Genomic DNA, 11748 nt, shown 5'->3' on the forward strand with positions numbered 1-11748 from the left:
TTGCGGATGTGTCTTAATTTCATCTTGTCGGTAGCGCCGTGAAGGTTCTCTGTACATTTTCTAGGTCAGCAATTTCACCTGCCTTGAAAGGTGCTGTTAGTGTGCAGCAATATTCCAGCCTAGATAGAACAAGTGACCTGAAGAGTGTCATCATGGGCTTGGCATCCCTAGTTTTGAAGGTTCTCATTATCCATCCTGTCATTTTTCTAGCAGATGCGATTGATACAATGTTATGGTCCTTGAAGGTGAGATCCTCCGACATGATCACTCCCAGGTCTTTGACGTTGGTGTTTCGCTCTATTTTGTGGCCAGAATTTGTTTTGTACTCTGATGAAGATTTAATTTCCTCGTGTTTACCATATCTGAGTAATTGAAATTTCTCATCGTTGAACTTCATATTGTTTTCTGCAGCCCACTGAAAGATTTGGTTGATGTCCGCCTGGAGCCTTGCAGTGTCTGCAATGGAAGACACTGTCATGCAGATTCGGGTGTCATCTGCAAAGGAAGACACGGTGCTGTGGCTGACATCCTTGTCTATGTCAGATATGAGGATGAGGAACAAGATGGGAGCGAGTACTGTGCCTTGTGGAACAGAGCTTTTCACCGTAGCCTGCCTCGGACTTTACTCTGTTGACTACTACTCTCTGTGTTCTGTTAGTGAGGAAATTATAGATCCATCGACCGACTTTTCCTGTTATTCCTTTAGCACGCATTTTGTGCGCTATTACGCCATGGTCACACTTGTCGAAGGCTTTTGCAAAGTCTGTATATATTACATCTGCATTCTTTTTGTCTTCTAGTGCATCTAGGACCTTGTCGTAGTGATCCAATAGTTGAGACAGACAGGAGCGACCTGTTCTAAACCCATGTTGCCCTGGGTTGTGTAACTGATGGGTTTCTAGATGGGTGGTGATCTTGCTTCTTAGGACCCTTTCAAAGATTTTTATGATATGGGATGTTAGTGCTATCGGTCTGTAGTTCTTTGCTGTTGCTTTACTGCCCCCTTTGTGGAGTGGGGCTATGTCTGTTGTTTTTAGTAACTGTGGGACGACCCCCGTGTCCATGCTCCCTCTCCATAGGATGGTAAAGGCTCGTGATAGGGGCTTCTTGCAGTTCTTGATGAACACGGAGTTCCATGAGTCTGGCCCTGGGGCAGAGTGCATGGGCATGTCATTTATCGCCTGTTCGAAGTCATTTGGCGTCAGGATAACATCAGATAGGCTTGTGTTAACCAAATTCTGTGGCTCTCTCATAAAAAATTCATTTTGATCTTCGACTCTCAGTCTGGTTAGTGGCTTGCTAAAAACTGAGTCATATTGGGACTTGAGTAGCTCACTCATTTCCTTGCTGTCATCTGTGTAGGACCCATCTTGTTTAAGTAAGGGCCCAATACTGGACGTTGTTCTCGACTTTGATTTGGCATAGGAGAAGAAATACTTTGGGTTTCTTTCGATTTCATTTATGGCTTTTAGTTCTTCCCGCGATTCCTGACTCCTATAAGATTCCTTTAGCTTAAGTTCGATGTTTGCTATTTCTCTGACCAGTGTCTCCCTACGCATTTCAGATATATTGACCTCTTTTAGCCGCTCTGTTATTCTTTTCCGTCGCCTGTAAAGGGAGCGCCTGTCTCTTTCTATTTTACATCTACTCCTCCTTTTTCTTAGAGGAATAAGTCTTGTGCATACATCGAGTGCCACCAAGTTAATCTGTTCTAGGCATAAGTTGGGGTCTGTGTTGCTTAGTATATCTTCCCAGCTTATATCGGTTAGGACTTGGTTTACTTGGTCCCACTTTATGTTTTTGTTATTGAAGTTGAATTTGGTGAATGCTCCCTCGTGACTAATCTCATTTTGTCGGTCTGGGGCTCCGCGCATACATGTCTGAACCTCAATTATGTTGTGATCTGAGTATATTGTTTTTGATATGGTGACATTTCTTATCAGATCATCATTGTTAGTGAAGATGAGGTCTAGTGTATTCTCCAGTCTAGTAGGCTCTATTATTTGCTGGTTTAAATTGAATTTTGTGCAGAGATTTAAAAGCTCGTGTGAGTGTGAGTTTTCATCAGAGCTGCCTCCTGGTGTTATTACTGCAACAATATTATTTGCTATATTCCTCCATTTTAGGTGCCTTAAGTTGAAATCCCCCAGGAGCAAGATGTTGGGTGCAGGAGCTGGAAGATTTTCCAGACAGTGGTCAATTTTTAACAGCTGTTCCTGGAATTGCTGGGATGTTGCATCCGGAGGCTTGTAGACTACCACAATGACTAGGTTTTGGTTCTCGACCTTTACTGCTAAAACTTCCACTACATCATTTGAGGCATTAAGCAGTTCTGTGCAAACAAGTGACTCTGCAATGTACAGGCCAACCCCCCCCCCTTTTGCCTGTTCACTCTGTCACATCTGTATAGGTTGTAACCTGGGATCCATATTTCGTTGTCCAAGTGATCCTTTATGTGGGTCTCAGTGAAAGCCGCGAACATTGCCTTTGCCTCTGCAAGCAGTCCACGGATGAAAGGTATTTTGTTGTTTGTTGCTGGCTTTAGACCCTGTATATTTGCAAAGAAGAATGTCATCGGACTGGTGGTATTGGTGGTACTGGGGGGGGGGACTTTTTTTTCCGGCATTAGTATCTGTATCTGTTGGTTTGGAGTGGAGGCCATCGACTGTGGTTCCACTCCAGGAATGACTGGATTTGGTGTACAATTTCTGCCATTTCCTGCCAGTTTTTTTTCCTTCCTGGCACTAAAAAACCTCTCCCTCTTGAGTGGCTGTGGCTACCCAGGTTTTCCCATGGCCTGGATGTTTTGTATCTTTTTGTCCCCTTTAGATGGTGTGCCTGGCAATTTAAGTTATAGCACAGTCTTTCCTGTACTGAAGAGGTACACATTTCAGGGTGAAAAAGCTTACAGGAAGGGAGTTTGCATTTTCCTGTTGTCATATGGGCACGGCATTTTCTAGGGTGGTCATAGTTGCACGTCCCATCTGTTTTTCCAGATTTCCCATGTCTGCAGATACCAAGTGCATAGTATGTGCACAGGCTTGGTTTCCGTTTGCCTTGGGTTTCTGTGACTGTATTCCCTGTTGGTGCATGTTTACCTGTCTTATTCCTATCCTCCCTAGCACCAACAATGGAGCTCCCACCAGTTGTTTTTGGTAATATATCCTCACTATTGCTAGTGGAGTCCTCTTGTTTGCTATTTCCTGTTGTATTTCTAGTTTGCAATATTGGTTTTATCTTATCTTTGACTACACTTGTTTCCCCACTACGGCTCCTGTCCCCTATGAGGTCATTTATATGCATTCCTTCCTGCGTATAATTCCCGACTACCTGGACAAAATCTCCAGCTTCACCATTACTGTCTCCCAGGACAGCACCTCCAGCATCTCCCAGGACAGCATCTCCAACTTCACCATTACTGTCTCCCAGGACAGCATCTCCAGCTTCACCATTACTGTCTCCCAGGACAGCACCTCCAGCTTCACCATTACTGTCTCCCAGGACAGCACCTCCAGCTTCACCATTACTGTCTCCCAGGACAGCACTATCAGCCCCACATTTACTGACTACCAGGACATCACCTCCAGCCTTACAGTTTCTGACTACATGGCCAGTATCAAGGGCAGTACCATTCAGCCCAGACTTTTTATGTTCCCATCTGTTGTAGAAAGCTTCCAGGTTTTCTATGAAAGCAGCTTTGATGTTATCCTCTTTTAATATTACCTGGAGTTTACCTGGAGAGAGTTCCGGGGGTCAACGCCCCCGCGGCCCGGTCTGTGACCAGGCCTCCTGGTGGATCAGAGCCTGATCAACCAGGCTGTTGCTGCTGGCTGCACGCAAACCAACGTACGAGCCACAGCCCGGCTGATCAGGAACTGACTTTAGGTGCTTGTCCAGTGCCAGCTTGAAGACTGCCAGGGGTCTGTTGGTAATCCCCCTTATGTGTGCTGGGAGGCAGTTGAACAGTCTCGGGCCCCTGACACTTATTGTATGGTCTCTTAACGTGCTAGTGACACCCCTGCTTTTCATTGGGGGGATGGTGCATCGTCTGCCAAGTCTTTTGCTTTCGTAGTGAGTGATTTTCGTGTGCAAGTTCGGTACTAGTCCCTCTAGGATTTTCCAGGTGTATATAATCATGTATCTCTCCCTCCTGCGTTCCAGGGAATACAGGTTTAGGAACCTCAAGCGCTCCCAGTAATTGAGGTGTTTTATCTCCGTTATGCGCGCCGTGAAAGTTCTCTGTACATTTTCTAGGTCGGCAATTTCACCTGCCTTGAAAGGTGCTGTTAGTGTGCAGCAATATTCCAGCCTAGATAGAACAAGTGACCTGAAGAGTGTCATCATGGGCTTGGCCTCCCTAGTTTTGAAGGTTCTCATTATCCATCCTGTCATTTTTCTAGCAGATGCGATTGATACAATGTTATGGTCCTTGAAGGTGAGATCCTCCGACATGATCACTCCCAGGTCTTTGACGTTGGTGTTTCGCTCTATTTTGTGGCCAGAATTTGTTTTGTACTCTGATGAAGATTTAATTTCCTCATGTTTACCATATCTGAGTAATTGAAATTTCTCATCGTTGAACTTCATATTGTTTTCTGCAGCCCACTGAAAGATTTGGTTGATGTCCGCCTGGAGCCTTGCAGTGTCTGCAATGGAAGACACTGTCATGCAGATTCGGGTGTCATCTGCAAAGGAAGACACGGTGCTGTGGCTGACATCCTTGTCTATGTCGGATATGAGGATGAGGAACAAGATGGGAGCGAGTACTGTGCCTTGTGGAACAGAGCTTTTCACCGTAGCTGCCTCGGACTTTACTCTGTTGACGACTACTCTCTGTGTTCTGTTAGTGAGGAAATTATAGATCCATCGACCGACTTTTCCTGTTATTCCTTTAGCACGCATTTTGTGCGCTATTACGCCATGGTCACACTTGTCGAAGGCTTTTGCAAAGTCTGTATATATTACATCTGCATTCTTTTTGTCTTCTAGTGCATTTAGGACCTTGTCGTAGTGATCCAATAGTTGAGACAGACAGGAGCGACCTGTTCTAAACCCATGTTGCCCTGGGTTGTGTAACTGATGGGTTTCTAGATGGGTGGTGATCTTGCTTCTTAGGACCCTTTCAAAGATTTTTATGATATGGGATGTTAGTGCTATTGGTCTGTAGTTCTTTGCTGTTGCTTTACTGCCCCCTTTGTGGAGTGGGGCTATGTCTGTTGTTTTTAGTAACTGTGGGACGACCCCCGTGTCCATGCTCCCTCTCCATAGGATGGAAAAGGCTCGTGATAGGGGCTTCTTGCAGTTCTTGATGAACACAGAGTTCCATGAGTCTGGCCCTGGGGCAGAGTGCATGGGCATGTCATTTATCGCCTGTTCGAAGTCATTTGGCGTCAGGATAACATCGGATAGGCTTGTGTTAATCAAATTTTGTGGCTCTCTCATAAAAAATTCATTTTGATCTTCGACTCTCAGTCTGGTTAGCGGCTTGCTAAAAACTGAGTCATATTGGGACTTGAGTAGCTCACTCATTTCCTTGCTGTCATCTGTGTAGGACCCATCTTGTTTAAGTAGGGGCCCAATACTGGACGTTGTTCTCGATTTTGATTTGGCATAGGAGAAGAAATACTTTGGGTTTCTTTCGATTTCATTTATGGCTTTTAGTTCTTCCCGCGATTCCTGACTCCTAAAGGATTCTTTTAGCTTAAGTTCGATGCTTGCTATTTCTCTGACCAGTGTCTCCCTACGCATTTCAGATATATTGACCTCTTTTAGCCGCTCTGTTATTCTTTTCCGTCGCCTGTAAAGGGAGCGCCTGTCTCTTTCTATTTTACATCTACTCCTCCTTTTTCTTAGAGGAATAAGCCTTGTGCATACATCGAGTGCCACCGAGTTAATCTGTTCTAGGCATAAGTTGGGGTCTGTGTTGCTTAGTATATCTTCCCAGCTTATATCGGTTAGGACTTGGTTTACTTGGTCCCACTTTATGTTTTTGTTATTGAAGTTGAATTTGGTGAATGCTCCCTCGTGACTAATCTCATTATGTCGGTCTGGGGCTCCACGCATACATGTCTGAACCTCAATTATGTTGTGATCTGAGTATATTGTTTTTGATATGGTGACATTTCTTATCAGATCATCATTGTTAGTGAAGATGAGGTCTAGTGTATTCTCCAGTCTAGTAGGCTCTATTATTTGCTGGTTTAAATTGAATTTTGTGCAGAGATTTAAAAGCTCGTGTGAGTGTGAGTTTTCATCAGAGCTGCCTCCTGGTGTTATTACTGCAACAATATTATTTGCTATATTCCTCCATTTTAGGTGCCTTAAGTTGAAATCCCCCAGGAGCAAGATGTTGGGTGCAGGAGCTGGAAGATTTTCCAGACAGTGGTCAATTTTTAACAGCTGTTCCTGGAATTGCTGGGATGTTGCATCCGGAGGCTTGTAGACTACCACAATGACTAGGTTTTGGTTCTCGACCTTTACTGCTAAAACTTCCACTACATCATTTGAGGCATTAAGCAGTTCTGTGCAAACAAGTGACTCTGCAATGTACAGGCCAACCCCCCCCCCCCCCTTTTGCCTGTTCACTCTGTCACATCTGTATAGGTTGTAACCTGGGATCCATATTTCGTTGTCCAAGTGATCCTTTATGTGGGTCTCAGTGAAAGCCGCGAACATTGCCTTTGCCTCTGCAAGCAGTCCACGGATGAAAGGTATTTTGTTGTTTGTTGCTGGCTTTAGACCCTGTATATTTGCAAAGAAGAATGTTATCGGACTGGTGGTATTGTTGGTACTGGGGGGGGATTTTTTTTCCGGCATTAGTATCTGTATCTGTTGGTTTGGAGTGGAGGCCATCGACTGTGGTTCCACTCCAGGAATGACTGGATTTGGTGTACGATTTCTGCCATTTCCTGCCAGTTTTTTTTCCTTCCTGGCACTAAAAAACCTCTCCCTCTTGAGTGGCTGTGGCTACCCAGGTTTTCCCATGGCCTGGATGTTTTGTATCTTTTTGTCCCCTTTAGATGGTATGCCTGGCAATTTAAGTTATAGCACAGTCTTTCCTGTACTGAAGAGGTACACATTTTGAAAAAGCTTACAGGAAGGGAGTGCATGTCCCATCTGTTTTTCCATTTATCAGCAGATCCTGGTAAATGTTGTGATAGAAACACAGGCCTTATCTCTAGGCTTTATTGAACATAGAATCTTCATAGTACTTCTGCAACAACAAAATATAATGACTAGTACATCTAATAATGGCTTCTACAGGGATGGTGATGTCTTGCATATGTCAAGAGAAAAGTTATAACTACAGGCCACATATTTAAACTCACCATGTAATCTGCATCGCTGATAAATGGATAAAGTAGGAGAGAATCACACACCATGTGTTGGTGCCCATGACACACACCAAACTGTTGTTGTTGTTAAGGGCCCCTAGAGGTGGTGCAGTATTATCCTGCTGCTGCTCCCCACAGGACCAGTATCACTACAATCTCCCCCTTCTAAAATATCAGAGACAGTAATCTCCCAAACTGTTAGGTGGGCGACGTACACGTCCCGACCTTCGTAGCCCTTGAGCCTCTTCACCAGGTTCGATATTTTCCAGCGGGGTTTGATTAACTGCTGGAGCAGAATCCTCTATTTCCATAGGGGTAGTCTCAAGGGGCTTTCCAGGAGAAAACGAAGCATCTTTCACATCTATTGGTGTATCTTGAGATTCCACACTAATAGGGATTTCAACTGGGGCTAAATGTCTTGTAGATACTGTAGTCTCTTCACCATTTTGGTAGCGAATGTGGGCGTAATGTGGATTAGCTTGCAGGAGCTCTACCTCTTCCACTAAAGGATCCGTCTTGTTCATCCTACGGTGACTCTTCAGGAGAACGGGTCCAGGATGACATAACCAAGTGGGCACGGAGGCTCCCGTAGAGGAACGACGTGAATAGTTGAGGAGTCTTTCATGAGGGGTTGCATTAGTAGCTGTGCACAGCAGTGATCTAATAGAGTGAAGAGCATCAGGTAGGACAGTTTGCCAGTGTTGAACAGGTAGATTGCGCGACTTTAATGTCATTGTAACTGCCTTCCATATAGTACCATTGAACCGCTCCACTTGACCATTGCCTTGAGGGTTGTAGCTTGTTGTTCTGCTGCAGGCAATACCTTTGCTAGCCAAAAACTCCTGAAGTTCGTTACTCATGAACGAGGATCCCCTGTCTGAATGGATATAAGCTGGCATACCAAAAATAGAGAACAACTGTGAAAGACAACTAATAACAGTTGAAGCAGCCATATTTGCACAGGGGAATACAAAGGGAAACCTTGAATATTCATCTACTATGTTAAGGAAATACCTATTCTGATTTGTGCTTGGTAGAGGTCCTTTGAAATCTATATTCAATCTTTCGAAAGGCTGGGTGGATTTTATGAGATGAGTCTTCTCTGGCTGATGAAAGTTTGGCTTGCACTCTGCACATACTCTGCATGCTCTGATCACTTGTCGCACATCTTCCACTGAGTAGGGCATGTTCTTTGATTTGACAAAATGGTACAGGCGTGTAACTCCTGGGTGACACAAAGCCTTGTGGAGAGCTGAGAGTGATTGCAAATCATGACATGCTGCTCCACAGTGGGACCTAGAGAATGCATCAGGTGAGATGTTCTCTTGACCCGGTCGGTACAGAATATCAAAGTCATAACACGATAGTTCCATCCTCCAGCGTAATATCTTGTCATTCTTTATCCTACTTTTGTGCCTCTTGTCGAACATATACATCACGGACCGTTGGTCAGTCCTTATGGTGAAATGTCTACCAGTTAAATAATGCCTCCAGTGGCGAACTGCTTCTATGATGGCCTGGGCTTCCTTTTCTACAGCAGCATAACATTTCTCTGATCCTTGAAAAGTTCTCGAAAAGAAGGCTACTGGTCGTCCTGCCTGAGATAAGACTGCAGCAATGGCAATGTCAGATGCATCCGTTTCCACTTCGAATGGTAGGGACTCATCAATGGCTTGAACTACTGAGTTTTCAATGTCCTGTTTGAGAGTATGGAAAGCGGCTTCTGCTTCCTTTGTCACAGGAAATGTGGTAGCACTCAATGGGCGGACTTTACTTGAATAGTTGTAGATCCATTGTGAGTAATAAGCAAAGAGACCAAGAGTTCTTCGGAGTGACTTTTTGTCTTGAGGCATTGGAAGTTCCCGTAGAGGTCGTAGTCGTTCAGGGTCTGGGAATATTGAACCTCCTTCCACTACATAACCAAGGATGCTAAGCCTTTTAGTTGAAAAAGTGCACTTTTCCTCATTGTAACTGATATTTTTCTTCTTGGCGGCTTCCAAAAACTTATCAAGGTTTGCATCATGTTCCTCCTGGGTCTTGCCACAAATGGTAACATTATCTAAATACGCGTAAGTTCCCATGAGTTGCTCTTCCTGAATGAGTGAATCCATAATTCGTTGGAAGCAGGCTACCCCATTGGTGACTCCAAAAGGGACTCTGGTAAACTGATACAGGCCATCACTAGCCTGAAACGCTGTGTATGGTTTATCTTCATTCCTTATAGGGACTTGATGATAGGCACTCTGCAGATCAATTGTGCTAAACACGTAGTACTGAGCAATTTTGTTCACTGTATCGTCAATTCGAGGTAGAGGGTACCCATCAAGAAGTGTAAATTTGTTGATTGTCTCAGAGTAATCGATAGCCAGTCTCCGTTTCCTATAACCATCTTTAACAACAACAACCTGTGCACGCCAAGGGGAATCACTCGGTTCTATAATACCCTCCTTCAGCAGCCTCTGAGTTTCTTTCTCAATGAACATCCGATCCTCATAAGAATAGCGGCGTGACTTAGCTGATATAGGATGGCAATCCGCGGTAAGATTTGCAAACAGCTTTGGTGGGTCTACCCTTAAAGTGCTAAGTCCACAGACAACAAGAGGAGGCAGTTCACCTCCATATGTTAAGGTGACACTACCATGCAGCTTCTGAAAGTCCTGACCAAGGATAACATCAGAGCACAGTTGTGGCAGAATAGCTAAATGTACATCTTGATAATCCTTTCCATTAACTCTGAGATTTACCTTACAAAACCCTAAGGTCTGAATAGAGAGAGATGTTGATGCCATGGAAACGGTACCTGATGAGTGATGTAGAGTCAAGGAGAGCCGTTTAACTAAGTCAAGGTTGATGAAACTCTCTGAGCTGCCACTATCAATAAGACCATCTACTTCTGTTCCTTTGATGAATACTTTCACAACTGCCTTTGACAGTGAATTTGGAGTAGCCGCAGAAGTCACTGTTGCTAGAGTCGCATGATCACTGGAATGTGTGGAGGCACTAGCTCTTGTTGATGCATTAGCACGACATACTTTAGCAAAGTGACCTTTCTTGTGGCATTTATGGCACATTGCTTCACGAGCAGGACACTTTGGACGTGGATGTCTTGAAAAACCACAAAAGAAACACACCGTACCTGCTGCTGCTGTCACTGAGGCAGGTTCCCCAGTAACTTCATTGCAAGAGTCTTGGTCAGGAATTGCAGCACTTACCACTCGAGAAGGCTGAGTGGTACTGTATACTTCAGAATTCTTCTGGGCTGAATCTAGAGCTCTTGCCTGGTCAAAGGCAGCGGCTAAGTCGAGAGTTTTATTCTCCAATAAACGCTGCCTTATTATTGGTGATTGCAGGCCACTGATAAAAGCATCCCTGATGGACTCTTCACAATACTGAGCAGCTGTCACTGCTTGGAAGTGACAGTCCTTACCTAAAATTTTCAGTGCTTGAAAGTATTCCTCTAAGGACTCATCAATCTGCTGGCGGCGAGTTGCAAGGCGATAGCGTGCAAAGATTTCATTTGTAGGTTTAATATACTGAGACTTGAGGGTTTTGATAGCATCTTCGTAGGTATTACACTCAGAAATAGCCTCATATATCTTAGGTGACACAAAATTGATGAGCAGAATTAGTTTATCTAGATCTTCTTTAGGAAGGGCTCCCAAGAAGTTTTCGAAAGTCTTAAACCAGTGCTTCCATTCCTGAGCAGCCGTTGATAAGCTGGGGTCACAGTCTAGCCTCTCAGGTTTCAGTAAACGCTCAATGTTGTGATGTAGTCTAGCGCAGGATCACCACCCGGTAGCCCAGGATTCTATGTTCAATAAATTGTTGTGATAGAAACACAGGCCTTATCTCTAGGCTTTATTGAACATAGAATCTTCATAGTACTTCTGCAACAACAAAATATAATGACTAGTACATCTAATAATGGCTTCTACAGGGATGGTGATGTCTTGCATATGTCAAGAGAAAAGTTATAACTACAGGCCACATATTTAAACTCACCATGTAATCTGCATCGCTGATAAATGGATAAAGTAGGAGAGAATCACACACCATGTGTTGGTGCCCATGACACACACCAAACTGTTGTTGTTGTTAAGGGCCCCTAGAGGTGGTGCAGTATTATCCTGCTGCTGCTCCCCACAGGACCAGTATCACTACAGGATGAAACCAAAGTGATGGGCTCCCCATTACATTGAACATTAAAATTATTTACCCTTCTCAGTTTATGTTTCGTGCCAAAGAGAATGGCTTCAGTTTTCCCTAGGTGTAATGATAGTTTGTTGTCTACTAACCATTTGCTGAAGGACTCCAGTTCCAGTGTTAAAACATTAGCAATATCTTGTGGGTCTTTACCTGACACTAACAGAGCACTGTCATCTGCATACAGTAGGAGTTTGCACTTGACACTGAT

Source organism: Cherax quadricarinatus, unplaced genomic scaffold, assembly GCF_038502225.1.
Source record: "Cherax quadricarinatus isolate ZL_2023a unplaced genomic scaffold, ASM3850222v1 Contig1488, whole genome shotgun sequence".
NCBI classification, from domain to species: domain Eukaryota; kingdom Metazoa; phylum Arthropoda; class Malacostraca; order Decapoda; family Parastacidae; genus Cherax; species Cherax quadricarinatus.